This window comes from Panthera leo, chromosome A2, assembly GCF_018350215.1.
Source record: "Panthera leo isolate Ple1 chromosome A2, P.leo_Ple1_pat1.1, whole genome shotgun sequence".
NCBI lineage: Eukaryota > Metazoa > Chordata > Mammalia > Carnivora > Felidae > Panthera > Panthera leo.
The window spans coordinates 146148214-146166555 of NC_056680.1; the positions used below are offsets into that span (position 1 = coordinate 146148214).

The following is an 18342-nucleotide window of genomic DNA, read 5'->3' on the forward strand; positions in this document are numbered from 1 at the left end:
ACTTTCTGAGGGAGGGCCTTTGAAAGGAGCCTCATTCGGCTCAGGGTTCTTTTGTTTCTCCTTGGCCTTTGGAGGCTGACCAAAAGGGAATAAGCTTCCAGGACGTCATGAGGAGTGAAGAAAGAGACTGGGAAAGAGCCCACAGAATTCTCATTTTAAGACACCTTTGAAACACAGACAGGGACGACTCACGGTCCTGAGGCCCTTGGCAGTCTGGGGAAATGTCTGCTGGCCGCACTGTGCCCATTTATTTACCACTAATTTCCTTTTCTTTCCCTGCAGAATGCTGCGTTCTTTGGGGGTCACTGTGACCCATCAGAAGGTGAGAAAAAGCAGAAGATAACAACCTATAGAAAATCTTGAGGGGGTGGCATGGGAATGATAACATTGGATTGCACAGGAGGCGTCTGGCTGGCTTAGTTGGTGGAGCATGTGACTTTTGATCTCGGGGTTGTAAGTTTGACCCCCATGTTGGGGTAGAGATGACTTAAAAATAAAATCTAAAAAAACCAAAAAACCAAAAAACAAAAACCCACATTGGGTTGCACAGTCCTACATGGACTGTTCCACTTATCAGATGGCAATATTAGGGAATAACCTTGTTCACTGACTGCCCTGAACTACAACTTGGTAGGCTGACTGCAGGCTCTCTCCTTGCTCCCTGCTGGCATGCGCCTAGCTCCCCAGCTTTCCTCATGCCCTAGCCTAGTCATGCTGATGTGGTTTGGAGTGTTGAGGTTCGGAGCCGATGGGCAAGGAAGAATTCTTGACCTCTTTGGTGCAAAAGGGTGGTTTTATTAAAGCACAGCACCAGGACCCATAGGCAGAAAGAGCTGCACTGGGGTTGTGAAGAGTGACTGATTATATACCTTCAGGTTGAGAGGAGGTTAGGGATCCCATTAAGTCTCTAAGGAATTTTGGCAACAAGGTTTCCAGGACCCTGAGGGGCTAGCTGCTGTTAGGAAAAGGTCATTTATTGCTGTTTAGTAAAAGCTCAGTCATGAGACCCTTCAGATGGATATCAGTGAGGCTTAAGCTTTGAGGATGATTACCAACATATATCTTGGGGGGTAGAGATAAAGGAAGTTTCCAAAGGAGTTTTTATATGTTAAAGCAGACTTACAGGATTCTGGGGGTCAGGATACTGTTAGATTGCCTTTTGCCCCTTAGCAAAGTGTCATCATGGGGGCAGCTGAGCTCCTAGAGGAATGTCACTCTGCCTGTCTCAAAGACTTGTCAATGGGCTGTAAGTTATAAGGGAATTTTATTTTTTAAATTCTGCTTTTGTTTCCCACATCAATGCCATTGCCAATGTTAGAACACTCAGGAGCACCTGCTGACCACTGTATCAGGCTCAGTGGTCTTGGTGTGGCACTCAAGGTCTGACAGCAGCCCAGGGTCCCCTCTTCCCAGTCTCTACAACTCACCTCTCACTGCTCCTCAACAGGGCCACCCTCTCCTGCCATTTATCCCACCCCTCTCCCCAAACAGTCTGTTCTTACCTCCTTGACTCTTATCCCATCCAATATGGAGGGCACCTCCCTTCCCCTCCTCCTGTCCCCCATTTCAACATGGCATTTCACCAACTCTCCTCCCCTCTTCACTGCCCATCACATTCACCATCCAGCTTGAGTTCCTTTTCCTCTAGGAAGCTCCTCTGACAAACCCCACCTCCCCTCATTCAGGCAGGCCTGGCCTCAGAGCGCTGAGTAGCCTGACACCCTTACTTATCCTTGGGGAAAGGATGGACCTTGAACCTTTCTCTTCCCTCATCTGTGAAGTTGGGAAATGATTACCCACCTTATAGGACTTTATGATGATCATGTGAGATGATGAGAACATTGTAATAAGTGCTCAATACATGTCTACCTCTTTTTCCCCCAAATCCCCTCAGTTTGGATGTATTTAGTCTGCACTGCATTTGTGGGTACTTTTTGCTTTGGAACTGCCTTTGGGAACTCAAATGATTTATAATCTTGAGGTCAGGGGTGTTAAAAAACAAAATTCAAGTGAATACGTGTAAAGATCTTACTGGCTTTATTCAATGATTCATGAATCGGCGGCATCCCATCCAGCAAGTGGAAAGGAGCTCCAAGAAGCTGTACAAAAGGGAAAACTTATAGGCAGAAAGAATCAGGGCAAGGTAGTGATTCCAGCAAGGAGTAGATTGTTTCAGGCAAGGTCACCTTCCTTTGGAGCATGCTGGGAGTCTGTCAGGGAGATTTCGTCACTGGTGTTGACCAGGAAATTCCAGACTGACTGGTTAAAATTACATTCCTGGGAAAGGCTGAAACAGCAGTTTGGTTAGGTGACATCGGCCTTAGCACAAGTGACTCCATTTTGGGCCTATTGTCTCTCTCTCTCTTTTTTTTTTTTTAACAGGGGAGACCCTATTGTGATGGTTCTTACTTTTTATTTTTTTTTTAAGTAGAGTCTATGCCCAGCATGGAGCTCAATGCAGGACTTGAACTCAGAACCATGAGATAAGACCTGAGCTGAGACCAAGTGTTGGACTCTCAACCGACTGAACCACCAGGTATCCCTATTATGATGGTTCTTACAGAGAGGTCCTCTGACCACAGCATCCGCATCTCCCGGGAACTTGGTAAGAATGCAAATTCCCAGGCTCCACCCCAGGCCTGATGAACCACTGTCTCTGGTGGGTAGTCCAGCCATCTGTGCTGTACCAAGCCTTCCAGATGATTCTGGTGCATGCTCATGTTTGAGAACCACTGCTCTCTTCCATTGCTTGGAGTGTGAATGCCCTACAGAATACTACAGGACTCACCATGCTCCATAAGCTTCAAAAAGCCAGTCAACCAGCTCTCCAACCAATAAAGTTGCCCCATTCCCCAGAGCGGACTGTCCATTCAGTCTCTAGAGGTAGATCCCTTTCAGACAGTTTGTATGCTTCCTTTGTATGTTTCGTTGTGTGTGTCCTCTCATTGATGTTTTGTGGCAGCCAGGAGCTTGGATGGGTGTTAATGGAGAGGTACAGGCTCTCCAGGACCCACTGTGGTGTCCATTCCTGCCCTGCTTCTCTGCACCTGTGTCAGGGTTTCCCAGAAGGCAGATGGAAGGCGGTGCTGGGTGGAGGGAGGGAATACAGGCAGTATGTGCTTGGCCTTTGTGGAAGCTGAGGGGAAGATCCACCCTGTACCCCAGGCAGCTTTCCTCAGGGAGCAGGGGCTGCCTGTGCAGCCGAGGAGGGCCAGCGTGGCATGAATGGAGACCTTGTATCGAAGACCTCACTGGAGCCAGGAGCCACAACACAGGGGCTTTTCACGAGCAACCTCGCAACAGAGGCGGCATTGAGCGTGACTGGTGGCTTTCGGGTAGATGTGGGGTCTGGTAGACGCGTGGCATCAGTAGAACAACATTGCTGCTCCTCCTGACCCTGCCTTGGCTGGGGTGGGGGGGAGGTCAGATGTCTCCTTTCAGAGGAGAAGACTCGAAGAGTCATAGTGTCCGTAGCTCAAGCTGCCTGGACATCATCCCCCTCCCTCCATGGGCCATCAGTCAGGGTTCAAGGCTGTAGCAGGGGCACAGAATGTGAGCAAGGGGGTCCATGTGTACTGGGCAGGAACGGGTTAAAGATAGCTGCTTGGAGACATTGCCAAAGCCCAACTCCACTGGGGCTTGCTATAAGACCAGGGACAATGCCAGGCATGTTGTTTCTGTCTAAGAGGGATGCAAGCCCATTGTGCGCCCCCAAGGGGTTATTGAGAGGTCAGGAAGCACTGTTGGGGGGCTGCTGTCTGGAGTCTGCCCAGGAGCATTCAGAATGGGGTGACAATGAGGGTGGGGGAGAGAGGTGGGGTTAATGCTACCAAAGGAGAAGTGTTTCCTCCATCACATATAGACACACCCTCTCCATCACCTGCAGCCAACCCTCCCTTCCCCAAGGTGGTTAACTGACCAGCTAGCCAGGTCCCTGGTTTCCTGTCCCTTTTGCACTGTCTCTTTTAGGGTGACCCATTGTCCTGGATTCCCTGGGACCAAGGATTTCCCAGGATGCAGAACATTTGGGGCTAAAATTGGGACAATTGTCACCCTACTTTCATCCTGGAGAGCTTTTGTTGCATTTGAAACTTCTCATACTTCTCTCTCATGACTCCCCCACCAAAAATTTGATAACAAAAGGGGACAGGACTGTTTTGCCACTTGCAAGCATGGCTAATGGTGTATTGTCTGCAGACGTGGTGGGTCTGCAGAAGCCCTGGTTCAAATAAAATCGGGAAGCGAGTTATGGCTGATGTTTATTTAGCGTAAGTATATTGAGGAGGCATCCATGCATTCCCCATTTTCACTCGGTGGACATGTTGATCCCCTACTTCTTTGCTCCCTTGAAGGACTCTTGCACTCAGCCCAGCAGGTTCCATTCATCCCTCCAAAAGGCCCAGGCTGGGTGAGGTGGCCTCTCATGGGCTTGCAGTGTCATATGTGACACACACACATACACACGCGCGCGCGCACACACACACACACACACACACACACTCTTACATTTACACGCGCACATATGCCCGGCACTCCTCATGCTTAGTTCCTAATCTGCTCTAGGAGATTGTGATCTCCTTAAAAGAAGGATTGTTTTCTTTCCTTTTTTGGTATCTGTTGCCACATAGAAGTGTCAGTATTTACGAGTGAGCACATGATTCCCATCCAGGAGAGAATTCTTGATCTCCTGGATGGAAACCCAGGAGGGTTGTCCTTCATGGACAAGGGGGCCTACACGGTGGACTGGGGTACTACAGGGTAGAGATGGGTCAGTGGCCTTCTGGGAGCGAGCTGTGGGGCACCTGGGAAGGCTGAGGCCTGAGTTTCTCCTGGCTGCTGCCCCTGTCTCCAGAGCAGTCCTGAGTCAGTCCTCCTGGTGTCTGCTCTTAGTTCCAGGCTGGGCTGCTGTGGCTGTCACGAAGTGGTGACTCCCCGCTCCCTGGGGCTCCTGTTTCCTGAGCTCCTAGACAGGCAGCCCCAGGAGAGTCTTGCATACACAGCCCCATCAAAATGACAGCTGCCTCCAGGGGCCACTTGATTTTCAGAGAAAAGCTGTGCTGCTTCCACCCTTCCATCAGAAACCAATGATTCCAACCAGGTCATGTTGGGGCACCAAGATGTTTGGCGGTCACACTTGGGGTGTCCAGCTGTCTCCTTCAGAGGTCTCCCCTGGGGCCACTCCCAGGCCGTTACAAACTCACAACCTTGGTATGTGAAACAAGCCCAGTCAAAGGAGGAACGCCGAGACTCGGAGCACAGCGAAGCCAGGCTTTAATCAATATTCCTGCAAGAGCAGGTGTCTGATGGAGAGGCACATCCAGGGCAGTCACAGCAGGTAATTTATCTCCTAGCACGCAGGTCCCTCCCCTGGTTCCTCATTGGCTGAGTGCTCCAGAGGTTTCGGCCTTTCCTGGAAGTCTCCTATGCCCACGTAAGGCAACAAGTAGTCTGATTGGAACAAATGTACATTCCCTGAGGTGACCCTGAGACTTCCAGTCCCTCCTCCCTTTCTTCTATGGCGCATGTTCATTGCAAAGCCCACGAAAATAGCCCTTGAATCAGGAGAAGAACCAGGAAGTTAAGTGTATAAAGGTATAGCGTTAAGTTAAGGTATAAAGTTAAGTGTATAAAGTGTATAAAAAGGTTTAGGACTCCACCGTTGGGGGTGGTTTGTACATACTTCCAGCAGGTTGTAGACTTACTGTTAACTGAACAGCACAGCTTTTATTTGGTACTTCTGAAAATGAATCATCTCCCTTCTCACACTTGGGGACAGGAGGGCCCCTGGAAAAAGCCTGGAGGCAGAGGGTATGAACTCAAGGTGAGCACCAGGAAAGCCAGGGCCCTGGGCCACCAGCAGCTTTTGGCTCCTAAAAGGGCTCAGCTAACCGGGATGGGCCCTGCCCCTCCATGAGCCAGTCTCTTTTCCTTGTACCCTTCCTTCTCTTTTGTTCTCACTTTCCCTATCTATACCTCTCTCCATCCCAGCTGGCAGCCCCTGCATCTTAGCCCGGGAGAGGGTGACGTGGATGAACAAGTCCCTCTCAACCACCCTAGTGACCCCATTACGACCTGGTTTTTCTTTGTGATACTGATTACAACCTGAAATTAACTGCCTATTTTGTGTTGCCTTCCCAACTTGAATGGAAGGAGGGCAGAGACTAGTTTCTTCACCTAACTGTGCCCTAGCACTTAGTGCCTGGTGTATCATAGTTAATGACCGAACGAATGAGGCCAAGTGTTTGGTCTCATGCTCCAGGCTGCAGTGATTTAGTGCTGGGCAATGCTCAGGTACCGTGTTTGGAAGTTTCCTGGGAAATGGGGCACCTGGCTGGCTAGTTTGTAGAGCATGTGACTCTTGATCTCGGGGTTGTGAGTTTAAGCCTCATATTGGGTGTAGAGATTACTTAAAAAAAAAAAAAAGAAGTTTCCTGGAACAGAAGGCTGGGGGGCCCAAGGTTAGGGAAAGCCCCCTGCAGTTCTAAAACTTTTTTGGGGGGTGGCTCAGTTGGTTGAGTGTCTGACTTGGGCTCAGGTCATGATCCCGCCTTTTGTGAGTTTGAGCTCCACATCAGGCTTGCTGCTGCTGTTAGTGCAGAGCCCAGCTCAGATCCTCTGTCCCCCTCTCTCTGCCCCTCCCCCGCTTGTGCTCTCTCTCAAAAATAAGTAAACATCAAAAAAAATTTTTTTTAAAGCAGTTTTTTTTTGTTTTTTTTTTTTTTTTATATATTTTTTTTTAACGTTTATTTATGAGACACAGAGAGACAGAGCATGAATGGGGGAGGGTCAGAGAGAGGGAGACACAGAATCCGAAACAGGCTCCAGGCTCTGAGCTGTCAGCACAGAGCCCGACGCGGGGCTCGAACTCACGGACCGCGAGATCATGACCCGAGCCGAAGTCGGCCGCCCAACCGACTGAGCCACTCAGGCACCCCAGCAGTTTTATTTTTTTAACCCAGGGGAGCCACAGGAGGCAGGAGGGAGTTTTGGGTAGAGAGATGGTGACAGCCCTAATTGCCTGCCTTACTTTCTGAAAGGGGAGACCTGCAGACCCCTTTCTGTGCTCTTTGCACAAGAGCCCTGCTCCTCCAATGCCCACACTCCTTAGGTCCAGAGAACTGAGGTTTTTTGGTTATTTCTAATGTTTATTTATTTGAGAGAGAGGGAGAGAGTGAGCAGGGGAGGTGCAGAGAGAGAGGGAGAGAATCCCAAGCAAGCTCTGTGCTGTTAGTGCAAAGCTTGACACAGGGCTTGAACCCACGAGCCATGAGATCATGACCTGAGCTAAGGTCAAGAGTGGGACGCTCACCTGAGACCAAGAACGGTGGTTTTATTAAAGCATGGGAACAGGACCCTTGGGCAGAAAGAGCTGCCCCAGGATTGTGAGGAGCGACTCATTATATACTTGGGAATTGGGGCGGGGGTAAAGGCAAGGGAAATTTTCCAAAGAGGACTCCCAGGATCCTGGAGGCCTAGCTATTGTCAACCTAAGGTTGTTTTTCCCTCTAGCAAAGCTTTAAGACAGTAAGGAATATACTCTGTCTGCCTCAAGTAGTTGTCAGTGGGCTGCAGGTTATAAGGAAATTTAATTTGATCTCCCTTTTCCTTCTGCCTTGGTTTCCCACATCAACTACCACTTGTTAATTTTTACAGTTTGACAAGTATTGTGCTAAGTACTTTATTTGTGCTATTTCATTTAATCCTTACAACAAACGTACAATGTGAGTCCTCATCTTTCAGACTTTCATCCTCTCAGCTCATAAAACCCTGAATTCAAGCCCTGTGTTTATGACTAATGTGATACATCTCCGCTTCCTAAACACTTCAGACTTGACTGCTAGTCCAGGACTATTTCTGCCCTATTATTCTGCCTCTCAGACTTCCCCTTATCTCTGTGCTCTATCTGAAGAGTGTCTGCTGTTTACAGGTCAAACTTTGTATCCTCACATAAAGTCTAAAGTCAGTAGACAGGCAATTGTTTCCTAGGGCCTAGGAAATACATTACAAAATTACAGAGGCGACAGAGACGAAAGATGATGCCCAAGTTTTAGTGACACTGGAGTGTGAAGTAACAGAGAATGGTCTTTTCCATGGGTCCACGATTGAATAGTCAGTTAAAATGCATTTAGTGCTTTCTAGGAGAGGAATAAAGTTATACTGAACAGGACACATATCTTTAAGGAGTAAATACCCTCATTGGGAGCATGAGTTACATTGGAGAGGCAGAGACAACACAACGTGTTCTCTAAGTCCCGCTTCATTTTGCCTAGGCGCGTAGCAAGACTACATTTCCCAGACACTCTTGCCGCTAGGTTTGGCCATAGGAGTCCTGACCAATGGGATGTGGCAGAAGTGATGTGGTATTGTCCATGCTCCTTCCACTTCAGTCCTACGTTTAAGGTCACAGCCTCACAAGTAAGAAGTAGCTCAGAAGTGCCAAGGAGGAGACCCTGACAGTCCTGAGCTGTGACTGGAAATTATGGTTTGGCATAGCCTGCTTGTCCTGACAGGAGACTAGCAAAAAGAAAAAACGTAACTGACTTCAAAACCATACTAAACTTAAAAAATAGTTGTTTAGTAAAAAAAAGTTGCCTAGGTGGCTCAGTCCGTTAAGCATCCAGTATCAGCTCAGGTCATGATCTCACAGTCTGTGAGTTCAAGACGCAAGTCAGGCTCTGTGCTGACAGCTGGAAGCCTGGAGCCTACGTCTGATTTTGTGTCCCCGTCTCTCTCTGCCCCTCTCCAGCTTGTGCTCTCGATCTCTCAAGAATAAACATTAAAAAAAAATAGTTGTTTAGGGATGCATACAAAGGCACTGAAGATACTCTGAAAAGTAAGATAAAACAAAAACAAAACAAAAAAACCTAGGGGTGTCTGGGTGGCTCAGTTGGTTAAGCATCTGACTTTTGAGTTCGGCTCGGGTCATGATCTCACAGTCTGTGGTATTGAGCCCTGCGTCGGGCTCTGTGCTGACAGTGTGGAGCCTGTTTGGGATTCTCTCTCCCTCTTGCCCCCTGCCCCCATCCAAATAAATAAGTAAACATTTGAAAAATAAAAAATGGGCACCTGGGTGGCTCATCAGATAAGTGTCAGACTTGGGCTCAGGTCATGATCTCACGGATTGTGAGTTCAAGCCCCACACTGGCCTCTCTACTGTCACCAGGGAGCCTGCTTGGGGTCCTCTGTCCCATTCTCTCTGTGCCCCTCCCTTGCTTGCATGCTCTCTCTGTCTCTCTCAAAATAAAGAAATTTTTTTTAACTTAAAAAAATAAAAATTAAAAAGTTAAAAATTAAAAAAATCTTCACCCTGTTGCCTTGAGGTAGAGGATGGAGAGGGCTGTGAGCAAGATGGTACAAAAGGAACTTCAGATGGAAGCTGGGTCACTCCTTTGTGGGTATTCATGATGTTAGTTTTAAAGGAATCGTACATAATGACCATTTAAAAAGCAGGATGGTGCTTCATGTGCTATTATTTGTGTCGGTGTCTCTGTCTATCTCTCTGTCTATCCATCGATCCCTCTTCTCATATATATGGCCCAGACGAAAGGTGAAGGAGGAATGTCTGAAGAGAGGGGTGAGTAAGCAAAGGAGGAGTGGAACATTTATAAAGCGGGTGGCCCTGCAGGTAGGTGAGAAAGGAAAGAGCCATTAGCAGAAAGGCAAGGATTGGCTAGAGAAGCAATGGTGACAGCCTGGACCATGACGTTGGGGAGTGTCAGGTGTCACACGTTGGGGAGTGTTAATGGCGTGTCAGGGTCTCTGCAGGAAAATGAGGCCACGCACAAAGATTACTGAAGAGAGTTGAATAAATGACTTTATAACAGGTGGGCAGGGGTAGGAGAAAGCAACAAGAGAGGGCACAGTACCCCTGGAATAGCAGGAGCTGGGAGCCATTACCACTCTGTGGATCGAAGGGAAAAGGGAGAGAATGTGGGGAGACAGCTGTACGGAAGGGCTCCCTCACAGGAACGCGGGCAGCCCGCAGTGACCCGAGAGAGGGGGAGCCTGAGGAAAAATATCCCAGTCTCCTCCTTCCCATCTTTCCATCTCTGGCTGGGGCTCCCCACTGGCTGCATCTGCCCAGAAGCCAGAGGGAAAGTCCATTCGCATGGTCCCTATGGGGCTCAGGGTGCGGAGTGAATCTGGAGGGGCAAATGGAAAATACTAGCCCATCGGTGAAGAAAAAAGTTTTGTAAAGAAGTTTCCAAAACGTCAGAATGCAGGGCACCTGGGCAGATCAGTTGGTTAAGCGTCCCACTCTTGATTTCAGTTCAGGTCATGATCTCGTGGTTTGTAGGATCGAGCCCTGAGTCATCAGGTTCTGTTTAGACGGCACGGAGCCTGCTTGGGATTCCCTCTCTCTCTCTCTCTCTCTCTCTCTCTGCTCCTCCCCACCCTCAAAATAAATAAATAAGCATTTAAAAAATGTCAGAATGCTGTCAGTCTGGGGACTTAGCATCCATCAGTCAAGGCAGCAGCACCAAATGGTAGGAGTTACAGTATTCTTCATCATTGGGCACATGGTTGGGGGGGGGGGGGGAGGTTTCACTTAAGAATGTTTTTGATGAAGCTGTAAAAGGTATTAATTTTATTAAACCTTAACCTATGATTTTTAAAAATGTTTATTTTTATTTATTTTGAGAGAGAGAGTGTGTGTGCAGGGGAGGAACAGAGACAGACAGACACACAGACAGAGAGAATCCCAAACAGGCTCTGCCCTGTCAGCCCAGAGCCCAATGCAGGATTCGATCTCATGAACTGTGACATCATGACCTGAGGCAAAACCGACAGATGCTTAACTGACTGAGCCACGCAGGTGCCCCACTTAACTCATGATTTTTTTTTTTTTTTATCGTTCTGAGTGTTGATATAGGAAGTGGGCATAAAACACTGCTAGTGCCTATTGAAGTATGAAGGTTGTTTTAAGGAAAAAGCATGTGCGAGTTTTTTGATTTGTCAACTTAACTAACTGCTTTCTTCATAGAATCCTATATATATATATTTTTTTACTTTAGAGAATGACAATTTTTTTATTACACTTGGATATTCTGCAGTTATTTTTGAGTGATCAAAGTGAGACTGTGACTACAATGAAAACAACTGATAGTAATTGTTTGTTGCCAATTATAAAACTTCAGCTTTAAAGTAGAAATTAGAATTTGGCGGGGGGGGAGTGGGGGGGCGCCTGGGTGGCTCAGTCGGTTAAGCGGCCAACTTCGGCTCAGGTCATGATCTCGCAGTTCATGAGTTCGGGCCCAGCGTCGGGCTCTGTGCTGACAGCTCGGAGCCTGGAGCCTGTTTCAGATTCTGTGTCTCCCTCTCTCTCTCTGACCCTCCCCCATTCATGCTCTGTCTCTCTCTGTCTCAAAACTAAATAAATGTTAAAAAAAAATTTTAGAAATTAGAATTTTGGAAACCTTGTTTCCAAACAACCTCTGGTTTGGAAAGCACCTTTGTGAGCTTGACAGCTATCCAATACTTAAAGACTTTTTTGATGGGATTGGTGTTCATATTAATGAATGTGGCCTTTGATATTAGATGAAATGGGCTCTCCCTCACCTGGAAGATTTTTATGATTTAATGAATCTATATCTATCTATCTATCTATCTATCTATCTATATATATATATACACACACACATATATGTGTATATATATATATATTTAAGCAGGCTACACATCCAATGTGGGGCTTGAACTCATGACCCTGAGATCAAGAGTCACATGTTCTATCGACTAAGTCAGCCAGACACCCCACCAATATATATTTTTAAAAGTTTATTTCTTTTTTGAGAGAGAGAGAGAGAGAATGTAAGTGGCAGAGGGGCAGAGAGGGGGACAGAGGATCCCGAGCAGGCTCTGTGCTGCCAGGAGAAAGTCCAACATAGGGCTTGAACTCATGAACTGCAAGATCATGAGCTGAGCTGAAGCTGGAGGCTTAACTGACTGAGCCATCCAGGCTCCCCTCCCCCCCACACCAGTATTTTTTTTTTTTTTTAACGTTTATTTATTTTTGAGACAGAGAGAGACAGAGCATGAACAGGGGAGGGTCAGAGAGAGAGGGAGACACAGAATCTGAAACAGGCTCCAGGCTCTGAGCTGTCAGCACAGAGCCCGACGGGGCGCTCGAACTCACGGACCGTGAGATCATGACCTGAGCTGAAGTCAGACGCTTAACCGACAAGCCACCCAGGCGCCCCAACACCAGTATTTTTTAAATGATCAATACATGAGATTGCAAAACCGCGGAGACAAAGATCCATTCAAAATTCAAGAGACTAATGTATCATTGTAACAGAGTACAAAAGTTCAACAATGTATTTTCAAGTTCCACACTGCAAGTTACTTTGAAGAAACTATACCACTTGTTGAGTTTTGGTATGGTATCAAAGAACAATACCCACAAATATCAGCAAAGACTATGAAAATACTATACCCATTCTCAATGGCAAATCTGAGTGAGGCCAGAATTTCCTCATATTTCAGTCCAAACAACATATCACGGTAGATCGAATGCAGAAGCAGATATGAGAATCCAGCTATTCCTTTATTCATCCAGGCAAGGAAGAGATTTGCAGACATGTAAAACAATGCCACTCTGTTCACAAGTATATTTTTGTTTTTATAGTTTAATGTTTATTTTTGAGAGAGACAGCACGTGCGTGCGCAGGTGTGAGCAGGAAAAGGGCAAATAGAGAGAGACACACACTGAGAGAGAGAGAGAGAGAGAGAGAGAGAGAGAGAGTCCGAAGGGGGCTCTGACAGCAGAGTGGCTGAAGCAGGGCTCGAACCCATGAACCCTGAGATCGTGACCTGAGCTGAAGTCGGGGGATTAACCAACTGAGCCAAGCAGGTGCCGGTTTTTATAATTTTTAAAAATAAAAATGTTATTTACGTTAACGTGGAATGGGTTTATTTTTAATTTAAATGAGTCTATACTAATTTTTTTGTTTTACTTTCTTTTTTTAATGTTTTTTTATGAGAAATTTTTACTTTATAGTACTTTATAATGAAATTCTTTACATAGCAAAAGTAAAACAATTGATTTCAGAGGTTACAAATGGTTTCACACTTAAAAAAGAAATCGCTTTTATTGGTCATAAAAATCCATCTTTGATATAAGCGACACAAACATTTTCTCACTTCATTGAGGTATTTTGATTACCTCCTTATTGATTTATGAAATTGTGGCCACACTGCAGAATTTTCCTTGTTCTCAAAATTTTATATCTTTTTATATATTTATATCTTATAGACTTTTACATCTTTCTCCTTTCAGAGTGTTACGGTTTCTTTTAGGAACTTAAAAGCTCAAAGATCTTTGTTTATTATACTGGCAGAAAGTAGAGAGTACCTGGACAGGCTTTTCCATTGGTAAGCCAAGACAGATGCTCTGAGAAAATTCTTGACACAAAACACCTCTAAATGCTATGAAAATGTAGCAAGCATTTGTTAATGCAACACTGTGCCCGTAGAAGAATAAGAAAAATCCCCAGAGGCCAAAAAATAAAAATAAAATCTGAACCAAAAATTGCAAGATAACTCTCAAGCTATAGTCACACTTGGGGCGTTTCTAGTTGTAGTAATTAAGAATACTAGGGTTTAATACTGGACCCTAGAAGATAGCTTCAATGAAAATGTTGAGAAAAATACCCTAGACTAGCAAAAGTAGCTGAAAAAGGAAAATTGTTTATTTTGGCATTCACAACATGCAAGGAAGATCACATTAGTAAAATGATGTTAAATGGTTCTTGAATTCTAAGTTTGTCAGCAGCCAGGAGCAACTGACAAAAAGTAAATGCAAAAGATTCCCATAGATAAAGTTAGAGAAAGTCTCACTAGATTAAAAATCCTACCACAAATAATTAAAAATCCAAAATTATAAAATAACCAAGGAAACAGAAAACTGTGAGCAGTATTTCCGGAACTGAACATCATGGAACTTCATGTGATGCAAAGATTGGGTGAAATATACAGTCTAGCTGAATAAGAAAATAATACAAAAGCAAAATATGTATACAGCTTTGCAAATTCTCTTACCCTGTGACTCTGGAGAATTCTCTACAAGCAATGGTTTATTCAATAGGAGGGAATGTAATATAAAAACAGAGATTCTAGTCACACTGCTGATTCACATCTTGCATTTGTCCATGTGGCATCCAATTATTAATTTGGCCTTCCACTGCCTAGTTTCCTCCTCATTAAAATAGGAATAACTGTACCTGCTCATAAGGCTATTGTGAGTATGATAGGGATTACATTGAAATCTGCAGATCACTTTGGTATATTAATAGTTGACATTTAATATTTTAACCATCCATGAATATAAACATGAGATGTGCTCCTATATATTGATATCTTCTTTAATTTCTTTTAACAATGTTTTGTAGTTTTTATTTTACAAGTCTCTCGTCTCCTTGGCTAAGTTCATTCCTAAGTATTTTATTATTTTTTGATGGTATTATAAATAGAATTGTTCTTTTGTTATTTCCTTCAGGTTGTTAATTGTTTATACATAGAAATACAACTCATTTTTGTTGACTTTGTATCCTGCTACCTTGATGAATTAATTCATTTAGTAGTTCTGACATTTTTTTGAATGGACTCTTTAGGGTTTTCTACATATACCATCATTTCATGTGCAGAGGTAATTTTATGTCTTCCTTTCTAATTTTGTTTTATTTCTTTCTCTTGCTTAATGGTTCTGTCTAGCATTTCCAGTAGTAGGCTGAATAGAAGTGAGCATTTTGCCCTGTTCCTGATCTTAAAGGAAATACTTTTAATTTTTTTTTTTTTAATTTACATCCAAATTAGTTAGCATATAGTGCAACAATGATTTCAGGAGTAGATTCCTTAGTGCCCCTTACCCATTTACCCCATCCCCCTCCCACAACCCCTCCAGTAACCCTCTGTTTGTTCTCCATATTTAAGAGTCTTATGTTTTGTCCCCCTCCCTGTTTTTATATTATTTTTGCTTCCCTTCCCTTATGTTCATCTGTTTTGTCACTTAAAGTCCTCATATGAGTGAAGTCATATGATGTTTGTCTTTCTCTGACTAATTTCACTTAGCATAATACCCTCCAGTTCCACTCACGTAGTTGCAAATGGCAAGATTTCCTTCTTTTTGATTGCCGAGTAATACTCCATTGTATATATATACACCACATCTTCTTTATCCATTCATCCATCGATGGACATTTGGGCTCTTTCCATACTTTGGCTATTGTTGATAGTGCTGCTATAAACATGGGGGTGCATGTGTCCCTTCGAAACAGCACACCTGTATCCCTTGGATAAATGCCTAGTAGTGCAATTGCTGGGTCATAGGGTAGTTCTATTTTTAGTTTTTTGAGGAACCTCCGTACTGTTTTCCAGAGTGGCTGCACCAGCTTGCATTCCCATCTTTTTTTTTTTAATTATTTTTTAATTATTTAATTATTTAATTAATTTAATTTTTAAATTATTTTTTATTTATTTTTGAGAGAGCACAAGCGGGGGAGGGACAGAGACAGGGGGACAGAGGGGGACAGGATCTGAAGCAGGCTCTGTGCTGACAGCACCGAGCCCGATGTGGGGCTTAAACTCAAGAACTGCGAAATCATGACTGGAGCAGAAGTCAACACTCAAGCGACTGAGTCACCCAGGTGCCCCTGTTTTAACTTCTAATATGACCAATAGCAGTACATAGAATCCAGCTGTTTAGTGTCTTTAACATAAGACCCTGCAGCCAATTCCAGTGTGTGTGTGTGTTTTCCCCAACCACCAAACGATTCTCTGATACCAGCTGGGTCTCCTACAATTCAACTCAATTCTGACACTGTCTACCTGGAGACGGAAATCAGATCCCACAGGTTAAAGGCTCAGCCTTACAAGACTGCCCCTACCTCCCTTCACCCCTTCAGATCCCAATCACAAGCCTAGGTTGTCACCTGTTCCAATCCCCTCCTTGGATTCAATTTATTTGCTGGAGTGGCTCACAGAAGTCGGAGAAACATTTCACTCACTAGATTATTGGTATATTATAAAAGGGTGTAACTGGCAGTTAGACATTAGAGCTGCATAGGGCTGTCTCAGCATGGCACTGTCCTCAGGCTCCACCTGTTCACCAATGTGGAAGCCCTACCGTCCCTGTTTTTGGGGTTTTTATAAAGGGTTCTACACATAAGCATGCAAGTCATTGGCTGTTGGTGACTGATTTCAATATACAGCCCCTATCCCCTCTCTGGAGGTTAGAGGGGTGGGACTGAAAGTTCCAGCCCTCTAAATACAACCTTGGTTGTCCTGGCAACCAGTCCCCCTTCCTAGGAGCTTTCGCGGAGCCATCTCATTAACATAACAAAAGACACCTTGATAACTCTCATCACTTAGGAAATTCCGAGGGTTTTAGGAGCTCTGTGGCAAGGATGGGGATGTAGACTAAATATATCTTATTATAAATATCACCAACGATATTTAAGAATATAAAGGAATCCTAAAACCAAAAAGTTTGAGAAGCAATACAGGGAACACAATGCAGGTAGCTAGTTACAGATTGTTGGAATTGCAGAAAAGCCAGAGGGTGGCCAGGAAGCCAGAGGGGCTTAACTGGGAGCTGCTACTGCCCTTGAGACTGAAGGACAAAGGTGGGGTCGGGTGTACCACTGGCCAGGAGCAATAGCTTCCTTTTGGGACTTGGCATTATAAAGGACTACCTAGTGGGAACCAGAATCATGTTAGGGGCTGCTTGAGAGGATCTGAAAATACCAAGGAAGTGAAGCTCCTGCTGGAAGCCCCAATCAGAGCAGAGAGAAGGGGGACAAATACCTTGGTTTCTTTCTTTCTCCTGCTCCCCAATTTCACTGGACAGCCCTGTCTGGAAACTGGTTCTCAGCCGACGGGTGGGGAACACAGCTTGCAGGAGTCCGTCTTCCTGCAATACAGACCAGAGAACAGGGATGTGAGAGTGTAGTAGGAACATGCTTGGCCCAGAAAAGGAAGGAGAGAACCAGGATGTTGGCTAGAGGGAGCCACAGGGATGAGAAAGGCTGTTCTTGATGGGAGGATCTCCTACTGGCCTGAGGGAGCGGGACAGAGTAGAGTAAGACAGAGGCAAACCTAGTCCAGGTGGGGATAAGGGCAGAAGGGAGAGATGGCCAACTCCAGGCAGAATGTTAGCCAATTTCCATATGAAAAGCGCTTACTGGGACCAACTGATTAGAACTGCAAATAAGGCACTTATTTAGAAATTGTTTGCATGCTACTCTTAGAGTCTGCCTCTTTGGGAGACTGGTGGATACTGGGCATGGGAAGGCTAATGTCATCTTTTCCTAGGCTAATAATTTTCAAATGTCTTCTATGCAGTCTATACCTCTTATATCCAACAGCGTGCTAAAGATTTCCCCCTGGATGATGAGGTGCCTTCTGCTGTGACTTGGGTAACTCTTATTCACGCTCAGGTCTCCCCTGAAATGTACTTCTTCCGAGAATGCCACCCTGGCCCCCATGGCTCAGGCTTTCTTGTCATTAGCTGATTACCATCTGTCTTTTCCATCAATCTAAATGAAAAGGTAAATTGAGGCACTCTCGAATTACCAGAGTTTGAGTAACACGGGAAACGCGGACCGCAGCAAGCCACAAGCCAGTCCCTCGAGCGTTTTGGAGTATTTACTCGCAAGGAACGCAAAGTGGGGACTTCCGCCAGAGTCCAGGCTGTAAGTTCATTGGCTTGAGGACGGGGAGGGATTCTTGGCGGAAGTTCATTGGTCAGGAGAGAAGCGTCGGTCTTGCATAATCAGGCTCAGAGCCGGCATATCCTTCTGAGGGCGCATGCGTGAGGTTCTGCAGTTCCTATTCTCCGATTCCATTTTAGGCTGAAACTTTTTCACACTTCCCGCCCAGAGGTTATTACATCTTTGTGGCCGGCTCCTAGCACAGTGCAGTGGTACCCGTCCCCCATCTTCGGTTTTGCTTTCCCGGGTTTCTGCTACCTGTTGTCAGCTTCGCTCGGGCAGCAGAAGATCGTCCTGACGAATCTGCCGAAGGTCAATGGTAGCCTCATTCTACGTCACAGTGTGACGTCATCACCTCACTTCCTCTCATCCCTCCAGCACCTTACTATCTCGCGTGATCACGGGAACGGGAAGGGTGAGTAGAATACAGTAAGATATTTTGAGACGTAATATCCGCCTAATTTTTATTACGGTATATTGTTACACATGTTCTTTGTATTATTATTGCTGATTTCTTACTGCACCTAATTCGTAAGTTTAACTTTGTTATGGGTAGGTATGTATAGGAAAAACCATAGTTTATATAGGGTTCGGTATTACCCGCAGTTTCAGGCATCCGCTGGGGGTCTTGGAA

At 45.3% G+C, this 18342-nt stretch overlaps 1 long non-coding RNA gene across 2 annotated transcripts in view; it reads right to left on the reverse strand.

The window, feature by feature from the left end:
- LOC122211685 overlaps positions 1-17840 on the reverse strand; it is a 35841-nt gene extending 18001 nt beyond the window's left edge. For both annotated transcript variants that reach the window (XR_006198776.1, XR_006198777.1), the window contains exons 1-2: positions 17572-17840; positions 16804-16909 (exon numbers count right to left, since the gene is read on the reverse strand). This is a non-coding gene — a long non-coding RNA (uncharacterized LOC122211685). The remainder of the gene's footprint in view (positions 1-16803; positions 16910-17571) is intronic.
- Positions 17841-18342: the final 502 nt, after the last annotated feature.